Source organism: Mugil cephalus, chromosome 23 (assembly GCF_022458985.1).
Source record: "Mugil cephalus isolate CIBA_MC_2020 chromosome 23, CIBA_Mcephalus_1.1, whole genome shotgun sequence".
Lineage (NCBI taxonomy): Eukaryota > Metazoa > Chordata > Actinopteri > Mugiliformes > Mugilidae > Mugil > Mugil cephalus.
The window spans coordinates 928,217-948,058 of record NC_061792.1 but is presented as its reverse complement, the minus strand read 5'-3'; the positions used below and the strand labels follow the sequence as shown (position 1 = coordinate 948,058).

At 42.1% G+C, this 19,842-nt stretch overlaps 21 non-coding genes and 28 pseudogenes across 21 annotated transcripts; all 49 read left to right on the top strand.

Annotated features, from left to right (window-relative positions):
- Nucleotides 1–4,539: 4,539 nt before the first annotated feature.
- Nucleotides 4,540–4,658, top strand: LOC125001326. Its single transcript, XR_007111586.1, has one exon. It is a non-coding gene; the product is annotated as a 5S ribosomal RNA (ribosomal RNA).
- A 1,771-nt stretch (nucleotides 4,659–6,429) lies between these two features.
- LOC125002734 lies at nucleotides 6,430–6,548 on the top strand. The gene has a single exon (XR_007111819.1). It is a non-coding gene; the product is annotated as a 5S ribosomal RNA (ribosomal RNA).
- A 101-nt stretch (nucleotides 6,549–6,649) lies between these two features.
- LOC125001862 lies at nucleotides 6,650–6,768 on the top strand (annotated as a pseudogene).
- A 101-nt stretch (nucleotides 6,769–6,869) lies between these two features.
- Nucleotides 6,870–6,988, top strand: LOC125001667 (annotated as a pseudogene).
- Nucleotides 6,989–7,089: 101 nt separating this feature from the next.
- On the top strand, nucleotides 7,090–7,208 carry LOC125001663 (annotated as a pseudogene).
- A 101-nt stretch (nucleotides 7,209–7,309) lies between these two features.
- Nucleotides 7,310–7,428, top strand: LOC125002406 (annotated as a pseudogene).
- A 101-nt stretch (nucleotides 7,429–7,529) lies between these two features.
- LOC125003290 lies at nucleotides 7,530–7,648 on the top strand. The gene has a single exon (XR_007112150.1). It is a non-coding gene; the product is annotated as a 5S ribosomal RNA (ribosomal RNA).
- Nucleotides 7,649–7,749: 101 nt separating this feature from the next.
- Nucleotides 7,750–7,868, top strand: LOC125001588 (annotated as a pseudogene).
- A 101-nt stretch (nucleotides 7,869–7,969) lies between these two features.
- Nucleotides 7,970–8,088, top strand: LOC125002384 (annotated as a pseudogene).
- Nucleotides 8,089–8,189: 101 nt separating this feature from the next.
- On the top strand, nucleotides 8,190–8,308 carry LOC125001713 (annotated as a pseudogene).
- A 313-nt stretch (nucleotides 8,309–8,621) lies between these two features.
- Nucleotides 8,622–8,732, top strand: LOC125002374 (annotated as a pseudogene).
- Nucleotides 8,733–8,833: 101 nt separating this feature from the next.
- LOC125001464 lies at nucleotides 8,834–8,952 on the top strand (annotated as a pseudogene).
- Nucleotides 8,953–9,054: 102 nt separating this feature from the next.
- LOC125001721 lies at nucleotides 9,055–9,173 on the top strand (annotated as a pseudogene).
- Nucleotides 9,174–9,274: 101 nt separating this feature from the next.
- Nucleotides 9,275–9,393, top strand: LOC125002383 (annotated as a pseudogene).
- Nucleotides 9,394–9,494: 101 nt separating this feature from the next.
- LOC125002119 lies at nucleotides 9,495–9,614 on the top strand (annotated as a pseudogene).
- Nucleotides 9,615–9,715: 101 nt separating this feature from the next.
- Nucleotides 9,716–9,833, top strand: LOC125002830 (annotated as a pseudogene).
- A 101-nt stretch (nucleotides 9,834–9,934) lies between these two features.
- On the top strand, nucleotides 9,935–10,053 carry LOC125002439 (annotated as a pseudogene).
- A 100-nt stretch (nucleotides 10,054–10,153) lies between these two features.
- LOC125001286 lies at nucleotides 10,154–10,272 on the top strand. Its single transcript, XR_007111548.1, has one exon. It is a non-coding gene; the product is annotated as a 5S ribosomal RNA (ribosomal RNA).
- A 101-nt stretch (nucleotides 10,273–10,373) lies between these two features.
- Nucleotides 10,374–10,492, top strand: LOC125003218. Its single transcript, XR_007112082.1, has one exon. It is a non-coding gene; the product is annotated as a 5S ribosomal RNA (ribosomal RNA).
- Nucleotides 10,493–10,593: 101 nt separating this feature from the next.
- On the top strand, nucleotides 10,594–10,712 carry LOC125002999. Its single transcript, XR_007111868.1, has one exon. It is a non-coding gene; the product is annotated as a 5S ribosomal RNA (ribosomal RNA).
- A 101-nt stretch (nucleotides 10,713–10,813) lies between these two features.
- On the top strand, nucleotides 10,814–10,932 carry LOC125001731. The gene has a single exon (XR_007111716.1). It is a non-coding gene; the product is annotated as a 5S ribosomal RNA (ribosomal RNA).
- A 101-nt stretch (nucleotides 10,933–11,033) lies between these two features.
- LOC125002454 lies at nucleotides 11,034–11,152 on the top strand. The gene has a single exon (XR_007111784.1). It is a non-coding gene; the product is annotated as a 5S ribosomal RNA (ribosomal RNA).
- Nucleotides 11,153–11,253: 101 nt separating this feature from the next.
- LOC125001507 lies at nucleotides 11,254–11,372 on the top strand (annotated as a pseudogene).
- Nucleotides 11,373–11,473: 101 nt separating this feature from the next.
- On the top strand, nucleotides 11,474–11,582 carry LOC125002807 (annotated as a pseudogene).
- Nucleotides 11,583–11,683: 101 nt separating this feature from the next.
- LOC125002317 lies at nucleotides 11,684–11,802 on the top strand. The gene has a single exon (XR_007111771.1). It is a non-coding gene; the product is annotated as a 5S ribosomal RNA (ribosomal RNA).
- Nucleotides 11,803–11,903: 101 nt separating this feature from the next.
- LOC125001874 lies at nucleotides 11,904–12,022 on the top strand (annotated as a pseudogene).
- A 101-nt stretch (nucleotides 12,023–12,123) lies between these two features.
- On the top strand, nucleotides 12,124–12,242 carry LOC125003334. The gene has a single exon (XR_007112191.1). It is a non-coding gene; the product is annotated as a 5S ribosomal RNA (ribosomal RNA).
- A 101-nt stretch (nucleotides 12,243–12,343) lies between these two features.
- LOC125003135 lies at nucleotides 12,344–12,462 on the top strand. The gene has a single exon (XR_007112002.1). It is a non-coding gene; the product is annotated as a 5S ribosomal RNA (ribosomal RNA).
- Nucleotides 12,463–12,563: 101 nt separating this feature from the next.
- Nucleotides 12,564–12,672, top strand: LOC125002226 (annotated as a pseudogene).
- Nucleotides 12,673–12,773: 101 nt separating this feature from the next.
- On the top strand, nucleotides 12,774–12,892 carry LOC125002529 (annotated as a pseudogene).
- Nucleotides 12,893–12,993: 101 nt separating this feature from the next.
- On the top strand, nucleotides 12,994–13,112 carry LOC125002092. Its single transcript, XR_007111750.1, has one exon. It is a non-coding gene; the product is annotated as a 5S ribosomal RNA (ribosomal RNA).
- A 101-nt stretch (nucleotides 13,113–13,213) lies between these two features.
- LOC125001794 lies at nucleotides 13,214–13,332 on the top strand (annotated as a pseudogene).
- A 101-nt stretch (nucleotides 13,333–13,433) lies between these two features.
- LOC125002878 lies at nucleotides 13,434–13,550 on the top strand (annotated as a pseudogene).
- A 101-nt stretch (nucleotides 13,551–13,651) lies between these two features.
- On the top strand, nucleotides 13,652–13,770 carry LOC125002870. Its single transcript, XR_007111843.1, has one exon. It is a non-coding gene; the product is annotated as a 5S ribosomal RNA (ribosomal RNA).
- A 101-nt stretch (nucleotides 13,771–13,871) lies between these two features.
- LOC125003209 lies at nucleotides 13,872–13,990 on the top strand. The gene has a single exon (XR_007112073.1). It is a non-coding gene; the product is annotated as a 5S ribosomal RNA (ribosomal RNA).
- A 101-nt stretch (nucleotides 13,991–14,091) lies between these two features.
- Nucleotides 14,092–14,210, top strand: LOC125003268. Its single transcript, XR_007112128.1, has one exon. It is a non-coding gene; the product is annotated as a 5S ribosomal RNA (ribosomal RNA).
- Nucleotides 14,211–14,529: 319 nt separating this feature from the next.
- Nucleotides 14,530–14,639, top strand: LOC125002339 (annotated as a pseudogene).
- A 313-nt stretch (nucleotides 14,640–14,952) lies between these two features.
- Nucleotides 14,953–15,071, top strand: LOC125003148. Its single transcript, XR_007112015.1, has one exon. It is a non-coding gene; the product is annotated as a 5S ribosomal RNA (ribosomal RNA).
- A 101-nt stretch (nucleotides 15,072–15,172) lies between these two features.
- Nucleotides 15,173–15,281, top strand: LOC125002168 (annotated as a pseudogene).
- A 101-nt stretch (nucleotides 15,282–15,382) lies between these two features.
- Nucleotides 15,383–15,501, top strand: LOC125002284 (annotated as a pseudogene).
- A 101-nt stretch (nucleotides 15,502–15,602) lies between these two features.
- LOC125001452 lies at nucleotides 15,603–15,721 on the top strand. Its single transcript, XR_007111689.1, has one exon. It is a non-coding gene; the product is annotated as a 5S ribosomal RNA (ribosomal RNA).
- Nucleotides 15,722–15,822: 101 nt separating this feature from the next.
- Nucleotides 15,823–15,941, top strand: LOC125003227. The gene has a single exon (XR_007112089.1). It is a non-coding gene; the product is annotated as a 5S ribosomal RNA (ribosomal RNA).
- A 101-nt stretch (nucleotides 15,942–16,042) lies between these two features.
- On the top strand, nucleotides 16,043–16,161 carry LOC125002814 (annotated as a pseudogene).
- Nucleotides 16,162–16,262: 101 nt separating this feature from the next.
- On the top strand, nucleotides 16,263–16,379 carry LOC125002205 (annotated as a pseudogene).
- A 101-nt stretch (nucleotides 16,380–16,480) lies between these two features.
- LOC125002858 lies at nucleotides 16,481–16,599 on the top strand. Its single transcript, XR_007111841.1, has one exon. It is a non-coding gene; the product is annotated as a 5S ribosomal RNA (ribosomal RNA).
- A 101-nt stretch (nucleotides 16,600–16,700) lies between these two features.
- On the top strand, nucleotides 16,701–16,819 carry LOC125003208. Its single transcript, XR_007112072.1, has one exon. It is a non-coding gene; the product is annotated as a 5S ribosomal RNA (ribosomal RNA).
- Nucleotides 16,820–16,921: 102 nt separating this feature from the next.
- LOC125003267 lies at nucleotides 16,922–17,040 on the top strand. Its single transcript, XR_007112127.1, has one exon. It is a non-coding gene; the product is annotated as a 5S ribosomal RNA (ribosomal RNA).
- Nucleotides 17,041–17,779: 739 nt separating this feature from the next.
- On the top strand, nucleotides 17,780–17,898 carry LOC125001543 (annotated as a pseudogene).
- A 101-nt stretch (nucleotides 17,899–17,999) lies between these two features.
- On the top strand, nucleotides 18,000–18,118 carry LOC125002294 (annotated as a pseudogene).
- Nucleotides 18,119–19,842: the final 1,724 nt, after the last annotated feature.

Sequence of the window (19,842 nt, the reverse complement as noted above, 5' to 3'; positions counted from 1 at the left end):
TTAAACAAGTCAAAGGGTATTATTTATGAGGGCACCCGGGGTTTTTTGGGTTGAATTGTATTTATGAAATTTTGTTAATGATTTTGAAAGGGGATGAAAGCAAAGAAAAAGTCAGCCAATATATGAGGGGGATTAAAAATAGTATTTCCCCCTGGGAAAGGACAAAAAATTATTAAAAAAGACTGTGTGATTAAGCAAAACAAAACGTACCCCCCAAGATGTAAAGTTTTTTTTAAAAAAAAGAAGAAATGCCTCTTTGAAAAAGTTTAAGTTGAAAAAGGTAAAAATAAAAGGTTTTAAAACGGATGTGATAAAAAGCCAGCACAGAGAAAGTTTGGGCTGGGGTGTTCAATGATTTGGGTGTTAAGAGATATGGTTTAAAGGGAACATAAAATATAACAGTATAGAGTGGGGGGAAAATAACGATTTTTCCCTTTTAAAACCTAACAAATATATACAAGTGGTGTTTCAATTAAAAAAAAAATGCCCTTTTAAATGCAAAAGTTTTGATGGGATGAAAAAGTGGGCCCTGAGAGTTTTTTTTTTCCCTTTTTTTTTAGATTGTTTTGAGTTTGTTGATTTCTTTTAAATTTCCCCAAAAAACTTTTGAGGAAAAATTTGGGGACTTGGGGTCAGAGCTGAAGGAGGGGTGGGGAAGCTTTTTTCTGTTTTTGGGTTTTCTTGAAAAGAAAAAGACTGGGAAAAAAATTTGGGTTTAAATTTAAATACACTTTTAGCCCTGCCCGATTGGGCCCCTTTTTTTAAAGAAGGAATTATGCCTTTTTTAAGGGAAAAAAAGTACAAATTAAAGAATTTTTTTTAAGACAATAATTAAAAAAGATATTGAAAAATGAACTGCAAGTAAGGGGGAGAGGAGGTGAGAGAAATTTTTTATGGGGTGGGAATAAGTTTTTTTTGTGAAAGGCAAAAGGGGGAAATTTTTTTTGAATTGGTGAGAGTTTGGTTTGTACTTTTTATTTAGTTTTTATTGTTTTTTATTTTTTTTTTGATACATTTAAGGGGAAAATTTATATTTGGGTTTTTTTTTCTGACTATGTGCAAAAATTTAAAGTGACGGGTAATTTTTTGATTGAAGACTAATAAAAAGAAAAAAAAAAAAAAAAAAAAGGAAAAACGTCTGATCTCGGAAGCAAGCAGGGTAGGGCCCTGGTTAGTAAAATTTTCAAAGGGAGACCGCAAGGGAATACCCGGTGCGTAAGCTTTTCATTTTCTCAGGAGAACATGGGGAACATTTTTCATCATCAAAATACATCAATGGGTCATTTTTTTAAACCCCTTTTTATAACGGGGTTTTTTGACAGTTACCCCTTCCTTTCGGCCTACCAAACCCCGAACCCGACTGAAAAACATCTGATCTCGGAAGCTAAGGGGCCGGTTAGTACTTGGATGGGGGAAAACCCAAGGGGGAAATCCCAGGTCGGGGAACTTTTCATTCTTTATCAGGAGACAGGAAAAAAATTTACATCAAAAAAATAAAATGAATGATGATTTTTTACCCCCTTATATATAATGCGTTTGGGGGGCAGTTACCATTTCTTATTGTTTATAAAACCAAACCCGGGGAAAACGCCCCGATCGTGGGCTGATCCGGAAGCTAAGCATGTAGGGGCCCGGGTTTGTACTTTGGGTGGGAAAACCGCCTGGGAAAACCCGGTGCTGAAGCTTTTTTATTCTCATCAAGAGACAGGGGAACTTTTCATCATCAAAAAACATGCAATGATCTTTTGACCACTTTTTATATCTGCTTTAGTGAAATTTTCCCTTGCTTTACGGCCATACCAACCTCAACATTCCCCATCTCGGCTGATCCCGGGAAACTAAGCATGGTAGGGCCTGGTTTTGTACTTGGGGTTGGAGACCGCCTAGGGAAAAACCCCGGCTGTAAAGCTTTTCATTTTCACAGGGGACCTGGTAACATTTTAACTTCCCCCCCAAAATACATGCAAAGAAAGATTTTTGGCACTTTTTATATAGTCCTTTTGTGACATTTGACATGGTTAACGGCCATAAACCAAAACCCGAACCCCAAACCCGATCTCCCTCTGATCTCGGGGAAACTAAGCGCCGGGCGGGCCTGGTTAGTACTTGGATGGGGGACCCGCCTGGGAATACTAGGGCGTAAAACTTTTCATTCTCATCAGGGGACATGGTAACATAACATCATCAATAAATGCAATGATGATTTTTAACCACTTAAATACTAGCTTTGGGCGGGTTTTTATTTTCCCTTTCGGCCATTAAAACCCCCCTGAAACTCCCCCGATCCCGGAAAAAAGGGAGTGTCGGGCCCCCGGGTTTGTACTTGGGGGAGACCCCCCTGGAAACCCGGTGCGGGAAGCTTTTTTATTCTCATTTAGGAGACATGGAAAATTTACACATCCCAAAAAAAATGCAATGGAAGATTTTGACCACTTTTTAAAAAACGCTTTTTGTGACATTTTTCATTTCTTTCGGGGATACCAACCCGAAAAAACGCCCGATTTTCGTCTGAATTTTCGGAAAACAATGCAAAGGTCCCCGGGGCCCGGGTTTGTAAATTGGATGGGAGACCGCCTGGGGAAAACTTCGTAAGCCTTTTTATTTTTCATCAGGGGACATGGAAAAATTTTTCATCACAAAATACAGCAATGAACATTTCGACCACTTATATATACCCCGCGTTTGTGACAGTTTTCCATTGCTTAATGCCAAACCACCCCCGACACAACCCTGATCTCCTTTTTATCTTTGGAAAAACAAAAAGCCTTTTTTAGTAATGTTGGTTAGACCCCCCCTGGGAATACAGGGGCTGTAAGCCTTTTAATTTTTATCAGGGGACATGGGAAAAATTTTTCATCATCCAAAAAACATGCAATATCAAAATTTTACCACTTTTTATATACTTTGCTTTATGACAGTAAATCCCGCTTAAAGGGGCCCTACCACCCTGGGAACCCAAAAAACCGGCCCGAAACTCATCTGATCCGAAGCCAAGGCCTTGGGTTTACCCTTTTTGGGGGACCGCCTGGGGAAAACCCCGGTGCTTTAAATTTTCATTTTTTATCGGAGACATGGTAACCCTTTTTCTTATCAAAATACATGCAATTTATGAATTTTTTACCCCTTATTTTATACCCCCGCCCTTTTTGACAGATTCCATTTTCTTTTTGGCCATACACCCAAAACACGCCTTATCTCGTCGATCTCGGGAAACTAAGGGAGTGAAGGGCCCCGGCTAGTAAATTCATGGGAGCCCCCCTGGGAATACCAATTTCTGTAAACTTTTTAAATTTTCATCAAAGGAGGGCATGGTAAAAAAATTTTTACATCAAAAAACATGCAATGAACATTTTTGACCACTTATATTACTGCTTTTTGTGACATTTTACATTGCTTACGGGGCCCTAAAACCCAAAAATGAAACACCCCGATCCCCGTCTGATCTCGGAACTAAGCACGGTCGGGCCCCGGTTAGTACTTTTGGGTCGGAGACCCCCTGGGGGAAAAACAGGTGCCGTAACCTTTTTAAATTTTTTTCAAGGACAAGGAAAAATTACATCATCAAAATACATGCAATGATGATTTTTACGACTTTTAAAATATCGGGGTTTTTGGGGACAGTTAAAAGTTTTCCTTTCGGCCAACCACCCAGAAAAAACCCTGATCCGTCTGTTCACCCCGGAAGCTATGCAAACTCGGCCTGGTTTGTAATTGGGTGGGAGAAACCCCTGGGGAAAAACCCGGTTTCTGTAAAGCTTTTCATTTTCCCAGAGACATGGAAATTTTACATCATCCAAAAAACAAAGCAAAAGATGATTTTGACCACTTAAATATTTCGTTTGGACAGTTTAAAACCCTTTTCTTTCGGCCCTACCCACCCAACACCCCCCTGAATCCCTCGTCCGGAAACTAAACAATGGAAAGGGGCCTTTGGGTTTGTACTTGGAGGGGGGACCGCCTGGGGAAAAACCCGGTGCTTTTAAAACTTTTTCATTCTCATCAGGGGACCTGGTAAAAATTTACTCAACAAAAAACAAAGCAAAGAGATTTTGGGCCACTTATATATACCCGCGTTTGTGACAGTTAACGTTTTCATAAAGGGGCCCTACCACCCTGAAACGGGCCCCTCTCGTCTGATTTTCGGGAAACTAAGCAAAGGTCGGGCCCGGTTGTACTTGGAAATTGGGAACCCCCCCTGGGGTACTAAAGGGGGCCCTTTTTCCTTTCATTTTTATCAGGAAAACATGGTAACCTTTACATCATCAAAATACTTTCAATGATGATTTTGACCACTTATATATACTGGGTTTGTGACAGTTACCATTCCTTACGGCCATACCACCCTGAACACACGACTGATCTCATCTGATCTCGGAAGCTAAGGGCCTGGTTAGTACTTGGATGGGAGACCGAATGGGAATACCAGGTGCTGTAAGCTTTTCATTCTCATCAGGAGACATGGAAACATTTACATCAACAAAATACATGCAATGATGATTTTGACCACTTATATATACTGCGTTTGGGACAGTTACCATTCTTTATGGTCATACCACCCTGAACACGCCTGATCGTGTCTGATCTCAGAAGCTAAGCAGTGTAGGGCCTGGTTAGTACTTGGATGGGAGACCGCCTGGGAATACCAGGTGCTGTAAGCTTTTCATTCTCATCAAGAGACATGGTAACATTTACATCATCAAAATACATGCAATGATCATTTTGACCACTTATATATACTGCTTTAGTGACATTTGACATTGCTTATGGCCATACCAACATGAACACGCCTGAGTTTCAGTTTGAAAGTCTAACAGAATCTACGGACCCACCTAGGTTTGTATAAAACAAACTTTCAATAAGATCAAAGTCAAAGATTCTATGCCATCATGATCAAAGGAAAACATTTCATGACATCATCATCAAAGGAAAACAATTGAGGACATCATCAAAGGAAGACATCCCATGACGTCATCGCCCTGTTTCATCCATCGTTTCTTTTGTATGTGCGTGAGCATGTACGGAACTACGTATGGATGTAACGTTACTCCATGTGCGCGCATGTAGTCGCACGTGCGTCTGTACGTGCGCGAAAACAACACACAAGAATTAGACCGACATGCTCCCATAACTGTGTGTAAAGGTTTGTTTAAGCCTCATCCACATTGTATAATCAATATGTTTGTGTCACGTGTAGTTTAATCATGTGCGGCTGATTCTTTATCGTATTTCCCTCTGAGGTACATAATAGTCTAGCTGGAACCTATTAACAGCGCTACTTGTGGCTTTACTACACAATGATGTAAGTAGTATAGAAATTAGTTCTTTTTTGCGTTTCTTTCGGGCAATACAGCAAACCCCAACGTCTGAGGTGGTAGCCGACGTGTGCTGTCGAGATTTGTCATTAGAAATATTGACAAGTGGTTTCCTAACATTGCTTGTATTTTGCATCAATTTGCTGTTGTCCACAATTTGAATTGACGCCAAAATAAAACGAGGCCAGTGGAGATAACGTGGTCTTTAGCATACGGGGGAGTGGGGAGCTAACTACGGGCTAAGTTAACGTGCTAACGGCCAATTTCAATGTGTCAGAAATTTTGAAAATCTTTCCCACACTTTCTCTTCCTATCGCCCTCCTCACAAAATTTACATAGAATGTGCCATAGAATGTTTTCCTTCATGATGTCATAGAATTCTGTCCTTTGATGATTTCATCAAATCTTTTCCTTTGGCCATGATGGCATAGAATCTTTGCCTTTGATCTTACTGAAAGTTTGTTTTATACAAGCCTCTGTGGATCTGTACATTCTTTAGTGCTTCTCAGAGTTACAAATTGACTGCAAGCAAGACAACGAACACACTTGAATAGAGCATGGTTCATTGATTTTCGTCCAAAGTTTTACAAAACATTTCCCGAATAACAAGCATCAATGGCAACCAACAAAACAGCAAAAGAGCTAAATATCTCAGTAGGGAGCACTCTGGGAAATTGCCTGAAAGTGCAATCTTTCCTCAGAGAGGGCGGCTTTGAATTTGTTACCAAATGCTGCAAAAACCAACGAGAAAGTCGGCGTCAAAGTCAACAAGAGCCGTCCGCCAATTTTCAGACAGGCAAAAGTTGAAATTGATATGCTGAAATTGACATGCTGAAACAGCTGCGACGTCCGCATAGGTGATGATGATTGGCTAAGGTGCAGTAGGCCTTTCACGATAAGCCAATCTCAGGCAGTGTTCAGTTTAAACACAAATCACACCCAAACCCTGGTTGTACCGGGTCGCCTTGTTTTTCTCTCTGATTCATATCTACCTGTTACATTCTGACTCTACTTCCTGGCAGACTGTATCATTGTAGAAGCTTCAGCTCAAAAACAAAAATGCATGCAATGATGATTTTGACCACTTATATATACTGCGTTTGTGACAGTTACCATTGCTTACGGCCATACCACCCTGAACACGCCTGATCTCGTCTGATCTCGGAAGCTAAGCAGTGTAGGGCCTGGTTAGTATTTGGATGGGAGACCGCCTGGGAATACCAGGTACTGTAAGCTTTTCATTTTCATCAGGAGACATGGTAACATTTACATCATCAAAATACATGAAATGATCATTTTGACCACTTATATATACTGCTTTAGTGACATTTGACGTTGCTTACGGCCATACCAACCTGAACAAGACCGATCTCATCTGATCTTGGAAGCTAAGCATGGTCGGGCCTGGTTAGTTCTTGGATGGGAGACCGCCTGGGAATATCAGGTGCTGTAAGCTTTTCATTTTCATCAGGAGACATGGTAACATTTACATCATCAAAATACATGCAATGATCATTTTGACCACTTATATATACTGCGTTAGTAACATTTGACTTTGCTTACGGCCATACCAACCTGAACAAGCCCGATCTTGTCTGATCTCGGAAGCTAAGCACGGTCGGGCCTGGTTAGTACTTGGATTGGAGACCGCCTGGGAATACCAGGTGCTGTAAGCTTTTCATTCTCATCAGGAGACATGGAAACATTTACATCATCAAAATACATGCAATGATCATTTTGATCACTTATATATACTGCTTTAGTGACATTTGACGTTGCTTACGGCCATACCAACCTCAACATGCCCGATCTCGTCTGATCTCGGAAGCTAAGCACGGTCGGGCCTGGTTAGTACTTGGATGGGAGACCGCCTGGGAATACTAGGTACTGTAAACCTTTCATCTTCATCAGGAGACATGGTAACATTTACATCATCAAAATACATGCAATGATGATTTTGACCACTTATATATACTGCGTTTGTGACAGTTACCGTTGCTTAAGGCCATACCAACCTAAACAATCCCGATCTCGTCTGATCTCGGAAGCTAAGCATGGTCCTGCCTGGTTAGTACTTGGATGGGAGACCGCCTGGGAATACCAGGTGCTGTAAGCTTTTCATTTTCATCAGGAGACATGGTAACATTTACATCATCAAAATACATGCAATGATCATTTTGACCACTTATATATACTGCGTTAGTAACATTTGACTTTGCTTACGGCCATACCAACCTGAACAATCCCGATCTCGTCTGATCTCGGAAGGTAAGCACGGTCGGGCCTGGTTAGTACTTGGATGGGAGACCGCCTGGGAATACTAGGTGCTGTAAGCCTTTCTTTTTCATCAGGAGACATGGTAACATTTACATCATCAAAATACATGCAATGATCATTTTGAGCACTTATATATACTGCTTTAGTTACATTTGACATTGCTTACAGCCATACTAACCTGAACACGCCCGATCTTGTCTGATTTCGGAAGCTAAGCACGGTCGGGCCTGGTTAGTACTTGGATTGGAGACAGCCTGGGAATACCAGGTGCTGTAAGCTTTTCATTTTCATCAGGAGACATGGTAACATTTACATCATCAAAATACATGCAATCATGATTATGAGCACTTATATATACTGCGTTTGTGACAGTTGCCATTGCTTACTGCCATACCACCCTGAACACGCCTGATCTCGTTTGATCTCGGAATCCAAGCAGTGTAGGACCTGGTTAGTACTTGGATAGGAGACCGCCTGGGAATACCAGGTGGTGTAAGATTTTCATTCTCATCAGGAGACATGGTAACATTTATATCATCAAAATACATGCAATGATCATTTTGAGCACTTATATATACTGCTTTAGTGACATTTAACATTGCTTACGGCCATACTAACCTGAACAAGCCCGATCTCGTCTGATCTCGGAAGCTAAGCACGGTCGGGCCTGGTTAGTACTTGGATGGGAGACCGCCTGGGAATACTACGTGCTGTAAGCCTTTCATTTTCATCAGGAGACATGGTAACATTTACATCATCAAAATACATGCAATGATCATTTTGACCACTTATATATACTGCGTTTGTGACAGTTACCATTGCTTACTGCCATACCACCCTGAACACGCCTGATCTCATTTGATCTCGGAAGCTAAGAGCCTTGTTAGTACTTGGATGGGAGACCGCCTGGGAATACTAGGTGCTGTAAGCCTTTCATTTTCATCAGGAGACATGGTAACATTTACATCATCAAAATACATGCAATGATCATTTTGACCACTTATATATACTGCTTTAGTGACAGTAACCACCGCTTACGGCCATACCACCCTGAACACGCCTGATCTCATCTGATCTCGGAAGCCAAGGGCCTGGTTAGTACTTGGATGGGAGACCGCCTGGGAATACCAGGTGCTGTAAGCTTTTCATTTTCATCAGGAGACATGGTAACATTTACATCATCAAAATACATGCAATGATGATTTTGACCACTTATATATACTGCGTTTGTGACAGTTACCATTGCTTATGGCCATACCACCCAGAACACGCCTGATCTCGTCTGATCTCGGAAGCTAAGCAGTGTAGGGCCTGGCTAGTACTTCGATGGGAGACCGCCTGTGAATACCAAGTGCTGTAAGCTTTTCATTCTCATCAGGAGACATGGTAACATTTACATCATCAAAATACATGCAATGAACATTTTTGACCACTTATATATACTGCTTTAGTGACATTTGACATTGCTTACGGCCATACCAACATGAACACGCCCAATCTCGTCTGATCTCGGAAGCTAAGCACGGTCGGGCCTGGTTAGTACTTGGATCGGAGACCGCCTGGGAATACTCGGTGCTGTAAGCCTTTCATTTTCATCAGGAGACATGGTATCATTTACATCATCAAAATACATGCAATGATGATTTTGACGACTTATATATACTGCGTTTGTGACAGTTAACGTTGCTTACGGCCATACCACCCAGAACACGCCTGCTCTCGTCTGTTCACGGAAGCTATGCAGCGTCGGGCCTGGTTAATACTTGGATGGGAGACCGCCTGGGAATATCAGGTGTTGTAAGCCTTTCATTTTCATCAGGAGACATGGTAACATTTACATCATCAAAATACATGCAATGATCATTTTGAGCACTTATATATACTGCTTTAGTGACATTTGACATTGCTTACGGCCATACTAACCTGAAACACGCCCGATCTTGTCTGATCTTGGAAGCTAAGCACGGTCGGGCCTGGTTAGTACTTGGATTGGAGACCGCCTGGGAATACCAGGTGCTGTAAGCTTTTCATTTTCATCAGGAGACACGGTAACATTTACATTATCAAAATACATGCAATGATCATTTTGACCACTTATATATACTGCTTTAGTGACATTAGACATTGCTTACGGCCATACCAACCTGAACAAGCCCGATCTCGTCTGATCTTGGAGCTAAGAATGGTCGTTCCTGGTTAGTACTTGGATGGGAGGCCGCCTGGGAATACCAGGTGCTGTAAGCTTTTCATTTACATCAGGAGACATGGTAACATTTACATCATCAAAATACATGCAATGACGATTTTGAGCACTTATATATACTGCTTTAGTGACATTTGACATTGCTTACGAACATACTAACCTGAACACGCCCGATCTCGTCTGCTCTCGGAAGCTAAGCACGGTCGGGCCTGGTTAGTACTTGGATGGCAGACCGCCTGGGAATACTAGATGCTGTAAGCCTTTCATTTCATCAGGAGACATGGTAACATTTACATCATCAAAATACATGCAATGATCATTTTGACCACTTATATATACTGCGTTTGTGACAGTCACCATTGCTTACGGCCATAACATCCTGAACACGCCTGATCTCGTCTGATCTCGGAAGCTAAGCAGTTTAGGGCCTGGTTAGTACTTGGATGGGAGACCGCCTGGGAATACTAGGTGCTGTAAGCTTTTCATTCTCATCAGGAGACATGGTAACATTTACATCATCAAAATACATGCAATGATCATTTTGACCACTTATATATAGTGCTTTAGTGACATTTGACATGGCTTACGGCCATACCAACCTGAACAAGCCCGATCTCGTCTGATCTCGGAAGCTAAGCGCGGTCGGGCCTGGTTAGTACTTGGATGGGAGACCGCCTGGGAATACTAGGTGCTGTAAGCCTTTCATTTTCATCAGGAGATATGGTAACATTTACATCATCAAAATACATGCAATGATGATTTTGACCACTTATATATTCTGCATTTGTGACAGTTACCATTGCTTACGGCCATACCACCCTGAACACGCCTGATCTCGTCTGATCTCGGAAGCTAAGCAGTGTAGGGCCTGGTTAGTACTTGGATGGGAGACAGCCTGGGAATACCAGGTGCTGTAAGCTTTTCATTCTCATCAGGAGACATGGTAACATTTACATCATCAAAATACATGCAATGATCATTTTGATCACTTATATATACTGCTTTAGTGACATTTGACATTGCTTACGGCCATACCAACCTGAACACGCCCGATCTCGTCTGATCTCGGAAGCTAAGCGCGGTCGGGCCTGGTTAGTACTTGGATGGGAGACCGCCTGGGAATACCAGGTGCTGTAAGCATTTCATTTTCATCAGGAGACATGGTAACATTTACATCATCAAAATACATGCAATGATGATTTTGACCACTTATATATACTGCGTTTGTGACAGTTACAATTGCTTACGGCCATACCACCCTGAACACGCCTGATCTCGTCTGATCTCGGAAGTTAAGCAGTGTAGGGCCTGGTTAGTACTTGGATGGGAGACCGCCTGGGAATACCAGGTGCTGTAAGCTTTTCATTCTCATCAGGAGACATGGTAACATTTACATCATCAAAATACATGCAATGATGATTTTGACCACTTATATATACTGCGTTTGTGACAGTTAACGTTACTTACGGCCATACCACCCTGAAAACGCCTGATCTCATTTGATCTCGGAAGTTAAGCAGTGTCGGGCCTGGTTAGTACTTGGATGGGAGACCGCCTGTAAATACTAGATGCTGTAAGCCTTGCATTTTCATCAGGAGACATGGTAACATTGACATCATCAAAATACATGCAATGATGATTTTGACCATTTATATATACTGCGTTTGTGACAGTCACCATTGCTTACGGCCATAACATCCTGAACACGCCTGATCTCGGAAGCTAAACAGTGTAGGGACTGGTTAGTACTTGGATGGGAGACCGCCTGAGAATACCGGGTGCTGTAAGCTTTTCATTCTCATCAGGAGACATGGTAACATTTACATCATCAAAATACATGCAATGATGATTTTGACCACTTATATATACTGCGTTTGTGACAGTTAACGTTGCATACGGCCATACCACCCTGAACACGCCTGATCTCGTCAGATCTCCGAAGCTAAGCAGTGTAGGGCCTGGTTAGTACTTGGATGGGAGACCGCCTGGGAATACCAGGTGCTGTAAGCTTTTCATTTTCATCAGGAGACATGGTAACATTTACATCATCAGAATACATGCAATGATCATTTTGATCACTTATTTATACTGCTTTAGTGACATTTGACGTTCCTTACGGCCATACCAACCTGAACAAGCCCGATCTCGTCTGATCTCGGAAGCTCAGCATGGTCGGTCCTGGTTAGTACTTGGATGGGAGACCGCCTGGGAATACCAGGTGCTGTAAGCTTTTCATTTTCATCAGGAGACATGGTAACATTTACATCATCAAAATACATGCAATGATAATTTTGACCACTTATATATAGTGCTTTAGTGACATTTGATATTGCTTACGGCCATACCAACCTGAACACGCCCGATCTCGTCTGATCTCGGAAGCGAAGCATGGTCGGGTCTGATTAGTACTTGGATGGGAGACCGAATGGGAATACCAGGTGCTGTAAGCTTTTCATTCTCATCAGGAGACATGGTAACATTTACATCATCAAAATACATGCAATGATAATTTTGACCACTTATATATACTGCGTTTGTGAGAGTTAACCTTGCTTACGGCCATACCACACTGAACACGCCTGATCTCATTTGATCTCCGAAGTTAAGCAGTGTCGGGCCTGGTTAGTACTTGGATGGGAGACCGCCTGGGAATACCAGGTGCTGTACGCTTTTCATTTTCATCAGGAGACATGGTAACATTTACATCATCAAAATACATGCAATGATGATTTTGACCACTTATATATATTGCGTTTGTGACAGTTACCATTGCTTACGGCCATACCACCCTGAACACGCCTGATCTCGGAAGCTAAGCAGTGTAGGGCCTGGTTGGTACTTGGATGGTAGACTGCCTGGGAATACCAGGTGCTGTAAGCCTTTCATTTTCATCAGGAGACATGGTAACACTTACATCATCAAAATACATGCAATGATCATTTTGACCACTTATATATACTGCTTTTGTGACTGACAAAATGGCTTAAGGGCATACCACACTGAACACACCCAGTGTCATCTGATCTCGGAAGTTTAGCAGAGTCGGGCGTGGTTAGTACTTGGATGGGAGACCGCCTGGGAATACCAGGTGCTGTAAGCTTTTCATTCTCATCAGGAGACATGGTAACATTTACATCATCAAAATACATGCAATGATCATTTTGACCACTTATATATACTGCTTTAGTGACATTTGACATTGCTTACGGCCATACCAACCTGAACACGCCTGATCTCGTCTGATCTCGGAAGCTAAGCACGGTCGGGCCTGGTTAGTACTTGGATGGGAGACCGCCTGGGAATACCAGGTGCTGTAAGCTTTTCATTCTCATCAGGAGACATGGTAACATTTACATCATCAAAATACATGCAAGGATGATTTTGATCACTTATATATACTGCTTTAGTGACATTTGACGTTGCTTACGGCCATACTAACCTGAACAGGCCAGATCTCGTCTGATCTCGGAAGCTAAGCACGGTCGGGCCTGGTAAGTACTTGGATGGGAGACCGCCTGGGAATACTAGGTGCTGTAAGCCTTTCATTTTCATCAGGAGACATGGTAACATTTACATCATCAAAATACATGCAATGATCATTTTGACCACTTATATATACTGCGTTTGTGAAAGTTAACGTTGCTTACGGCCATACCAACCTGAACACGCCATAATCGTCTGATCTCGGAAGCTAAGCACGGTCGGGCCTGGTTAGTACTTGGATGGGAGACCGCCTGGAATACTAGGTGCTGTAAGCCTTTCATTTTCATCAGGAGACATGGTAACATTTACATCATCAATATACATGCAATGATCATTTTGACCACTTATATATACTGCGTTTGTGATAGTTACCATTGCTTACGGCCATACCACCCTGAACACGCCTGATCTCGTCTGATCTCGGAAGCTATGCAGCGTCGGGCCTGGTTAGTACTTGGATGGGAGACCGCCTGGGAATACCAGGTGCTGTAAGCTTTTCATTTTAATCAGGAGACATGGTAACATTTACATCATCAAAATACATGCAATGATGATTTTGACCACTTATATATACTGCGTTTGTGACAGTCACCATTGCTTATGGCCATACCACCCAGAACACGCCTGATCTCGTCTGATCTCGGAAGCTAAGCAGTGTAGGGCCTGGTTAGTACTTGGATGGGAGACCGCCTGGGAATACCAAGTGCTGTAAGCTTTTCATTCTCATCAGGAGACATGGTAATATTTACATCATCAAAATACATGCAATGATCATTTTGACCACTTATATATATTGCTTTAGTGACATTTGACATTGCTTACGGCCATACCAATCTGAACACGCCCGATCTCATCTGATCTCGGAAGCTAAGCACGGTCGGGCCTGGTTAGTACTTCGATGGGAGACCGCCTGGGCATACTAGGTGCTGTAAGCCTTTCATTTTCATCAGGAGACATGGTAACATTTACATCATCAATATACATGCAATGATCATTTTGACCACTTATATATACTGCTTTTGTGACTGACAAAATGGCTTAAGGGCATACCACACTGAACACACCCAGTGTCATCTGATCTCGGAAGTTTAGCAGGGTCGGGCGTGGTTAGTACTTGAATGGGAGCTGCCCGGGAATACCAGGTGCTGTAAGCTTTTCATTCTCATCAGGAGACATGGTAACATTTACATCATCAAAATACATGCAATGATCATTTTGACCACTTATATATACTGCTTTAGTGACATTGACATTGCTTACGGCCATACCAACCTGAACACGCCTGATCTCGGAAGCTAAGCACGGTCGGAGCCTGGTTAGTACTTGGATGGGAGACCGCCTGGGAATACCAGGTGCTGTAAGCTTTTCATTCTCATCAGGAGACATGGTAACATTTACATCATCAAAATACATGCAATGATCATTTTGATCACTTATATATACTGCGTTTGTGACAGTTACCATTGCTTACGGTCATACCACCCTGAACACGCGTGATCTCATCTGCTCTCGGAAGCTAAGGGCCTGGTTAGTACTTGGATGGGAAACCACCTGGGAATATCAGGTGCTGTTAGCTTTTCATTCTCATCAGGAGACATGGTAACATTTACATCATCAAAATACATGCAATGATCATTTTGATTCCTTATATATACTGCTTTAGTGACATTTGACATTGCTTACGGCCATACCAACCTGAACACACCCGATCTTGTCTGATCTCGGAAGCTAAGCGCGGTCGGGCCTGGTTAGTACTTGGATGGGAGACCGCCTGGGAATACCAGGTGCTGTACGCTTTTCATTTTCATCAGGAGACATGGTAACATTTACATCATCAAAATACATGCAATGATGATTTTGACCACTTATATATATTGCGTTTGTGACAGTTACCATTGCTTACGGCCATACCACCCTGAACACGCCTGATCTCGGAAGCTAAGCAGTGTAGGGCATGGTTGGTACTTGGATGGGAGACCGCCTGGGAATACCAGGTGCTGTAAGCTTTTCATTCTCATCAGGAGACATGGTAACATTTACATCATCAAAATACATGCAAGGATGATTTTGATCACTTATATATACTGCTTTAGTGACATTTGACGTGGCTTACGGCCATACCAACCTGAACAGGCCAGATCTCGTCTGATCTCGGAAGCTAAGCACGGTCGGGCCTGGTTAGTACTTGGATGGGAGACCGCCTGTAAATACTAGATGCTGTAAGCCTTCCATTTTCATCAGGAGACATGGTAACATTTACATCATCAATATACATGCAATGATCATTTTGACCACTTATATATACTGCGTTTGTGACAGTTACCATTGCTTACGGCCATACCACCCTGAACACGCCTGATCTCGTCTGATCTCGGAAGCTAAGCAGTGTAGGGCCTGGTTAGTACTTGGATGGGAGACCGCCTGGGAATACCAGGTGCTGTAAGCTTTTCATTCTCATCAGGAGACATGGTAACATTTACATCATCAAAATACATGCAATGATCATTTTGACCACTTATATATACTGCTTTAGTGACATTTGACATTGCTTACGGCCATACCAACCTGAACACGCCTGATCTCGTCTGATCTCGGAAGCTAAGCACGGTCGGGCCTTGTTAGTACTTGGATGGGAGACCGCCTGGGAATACCAGGTGCTGTAAGCTTTTCATTCTCATCAGGAGACATGGTAACATTTACATCATCAAAGTACATGCAAGGATGATTTTGATCACTTATATATACTGCTTTAGTGACATTTGACGTTGCTTACCGCCATACTAACCTGAACAGGCCAGATTTCGTCTGATCTCGGAAGCTAAGCACGGTCGGGCCTGTTAAGTACTTGGATGGGAGACCGCCTGGTAATACTAGGTGCTGTAAGCCTTTCATTTTCATCAGGAGACATGGTAACATTTACATCATCAAAATACATGCAATGATCATTTTGACCACTTATATATACTGCGTTTGTGAAAGTTAACGTTGCTTACGGCCATACCAACCTGAACACGCCATATCGTCTGATCTCGGAAGCTAAGCACGGTCGGGCCTGGTTAGTACTTGGATGGGAGACCGCCTGGGAATACTAGGTGCTGTAAGCCTTTCATTTTCATCAGGAGACATGGTAACATTTACATCATCAATATACATGCAATGATCATTTTGACCACTTATATATACTGCGTTTGTGACAGTTACCATTGCTTACGGCCATACCACCCTGAACACGCCTGATCTCGTCTGATCTCGGAAGCTATGCAGCGTCGGGCCTGGTTAGTACTTGGATGGGAGACCGCCTGGGAATACCAGGTGCTGTAAGCTTTTCATTTTCATCAGGAGACATGGTAACATTTACATCATCAAAATACATGCAATGATGATTTTGACCACTTATATATACTGCGTTTGTGACAGTCACCATCGCTTATGGCCATACCACCCAGAACACGCCTGATCTCGTCTGATCTCGGAAGCTAAGCAGTGTAGGGCCTGGTTAGTACTTGGATGGGAGACCGCCTGGGAATACCAAGTGCTGTAAGCTTTTCATTCTCATCAGAGACATGGTAATATTTACATCATCAAAATACATGCAATGATCATTTTGACCACTTATATATATATTGCTTTAGTGACATTTGACATTGCTTACGGCCATACCAATCTGAACACGCCCGATCTCATCTGATCTCGGAAGCTAAGCACGGTCGGGCCTGGTTAGTACTTCGATGGGAGACCGCCTGGGCATACTAGGTGCTGTAAGCCTTTCATTTTCATCAGGAGACATGGTAACATTTACATCATCAATATACATGCAATGATCATTTTGACCACTTATATATACTGCTTTTGTGACTGACAAAATGGCTTAAGGGCATACCACACTGAACACACCCAGTGTCATCTGATCTCGGAAGTTTAGCAGGGTCGGGCGTGGTTAGTACTTGAATGGGAGGCTGCCCGGGAATACCAGGTGCTGTAAGCTTTTCATTCTCATCAGGAGACATGGTAACATTTACATCATCAAAATACATGCAATGATCATTTTGACCACTTATATATACTGCTTTAGTGACATTTGACATTGCTTACGGCCATACCAACCTGAACACGCCTGATCTCGGAAGCTAAGCACGGTCGGGCCTGGTTAGTACCTGGATGGGAGACCGTAAATACCAGGTGCTGTAAGCTTTTCATTCTCATCAGGAGACATGGTAACATTTACATCATCAAAATACATGCAATGATCATTTTGATCACTTATATATACTGCGTTTGTGACAGTTACCATTGCTTACGGTCATACCACCCTGAACACGCGTGATCTCATCTGCTCTCGGAAGCTAAGGGCCTGGTTAGTACTTGGATGGGAAACCACCTGGGAATATCAGGTGCTGTTAGCTTTTCATTTTCATCAGGAGACATGGTAACATTTACATCATCAAAATACATGCAATGATCATTTTGATTCCTTATATATACTGCTTTAGTGACATTTGACATTGCTTACGGCCATACCACCCTGAACACGGCTGATCTCGTCTGATCTCGGAAGCTAAGCGCGGTCGGGCCTGGTTAGTACTTGGATGGGAGACCACCTCGGAATACCAGGTGCTCTAAGCTTTTCATTCTCATCAGGAGACATAGTAACATTTACATCATCAAAATACATGCAATGATGATTTTGACCACTTATATATACTGCGTTTGTGACAGTTAACGTTACTTACGGACATACCACCCTGAAAACGCCTGATCTCATTTGATCTCCGAAATTAAGCAGTGTCGGGCCTGGTTAGTACTTGGATGGGAGACCGCCTGTAAATACTAGATGCTGTAAGCCTTTCATTTTCATCAGGAGACATGGTAACATTTACATCATCAAAATACATGCAATGATCATTTTGACCACTTATTTATACTGCTTTAGTGATGTTTGACATTGCTTACGGCCATACCAACCTGAACACGCCCAGGTCCTGTAAGCCTTTCATTTTCATCAGGGGACACAGGAACATTTCCATCATCATAATACATGCAATATTGATTTTGACCACTTATATGTACCGCTTTTGTGACTGACACCATACCACCTCGTAAGACGCCCGTGTTTGCTTGTCTCGCTTGCTTTCAGTTTGAAAGTCTAACAGAATCTACGGACCCACCTAGGTTTGTATAAAACAAACTTTCAATAAGATCAAAGGCAAAGATTCTATGCCATCATGATCAAAGGAAAACATTTCATGACATCATCATCAAAGGAAAACAATTGAGGACATCATCAAAGGAAGACATCCCATGACGTCATCGCCCTGTTTCATCCATCGTTTCTTTTGTATGTGCGTGAGCATGCACGGAACTACGTATGGATGTAACGTTACTCCATGTGCGCGTCTGTACGTGCGCGAAAACAATACACAAAAATTAGACCAACATGCTCCCATAACTGTGTGTAAAGGTTTGTTTAAGCCTCATCCACATTGTATAATCAATATGTTTGTGTCACGTGTAGTTTAATCATGTGCGGCTGATTCTTTATCGTATTTCCCTCTGAGGTACATAATGGTCTAGCTGGAACCTATTAACAGCGCTACTTGTGGCTTTACTACACAATGATGTAAGTATTATGTAAATTAGTTCTGTTTTTGCGTTTCTTTCGGGCAATACAGCAAACCCCAACGTCTGAGGTGGTAGCCGACGTGTGCTGTCGAGATTTGTCATTAGAAATATTGACAAGTGGTTTCCTAACATTGCTTGTATTTTGCATCAATTTGCTGTTGTCCACAATTTGAACTGACGCCGAAATAAAACGAGGCCAGTGGAGATAACGTGGTCGTTAGCATACGGTGGAGTGGGGAGCTAACTACGGGGCTAAGTTAACGTGCTAACGGCCAATTTCAATGTGTCAGAATGTGTCTGTATGTATGTTAGTATTTTATTTTTATTTAACCTTTGTTTACCTAGGCAAGCAATTAAGAACAGTTTTACCGGCTGTAGTTGTGTTGTCATTTTTATTGCTGTAAGTTTTCTGTTTGTCTTGGAACAGGCTAACCGGTTTAGCACGTTGTCATGCTGCCAACTGGTACAGCGTTAAATAGTTGTACAACTACAACTATAGCCGAAGAGTCAACCTTAACATATTTGAGTGTTTATGCTCTAATGCTGGACTTTTTATGAGACATGTATTAAAGAGTGATGTATGAAAATAAAAAAGACCCCAATTAGTTGTCATTAGATGTACTGAATCACTTGAATCTTGAATTAGAGATAAGGCAGGACTATTTTACGTTATTCCCCGTGGAGAAATGAAGGTTTTACAGACAATGCAAAATGATAAAACAAACCAAAACCAAAAGAGAGAAACTATATAAAAGTAAATATGTTAAAGGTACAAAAATAATTACATCTACTACTATTTATTACTAATACTGATACAGTTGGTAGAAGAGTGGTAGTGGTGATTTTGGTTGCTCATGCCAAAATCTGACGACATATATTATCATATCAATAGTACCATCGGACGGCAGTGTTATAGATCTCACTATGTGACACTCAAGATTGAAAGGT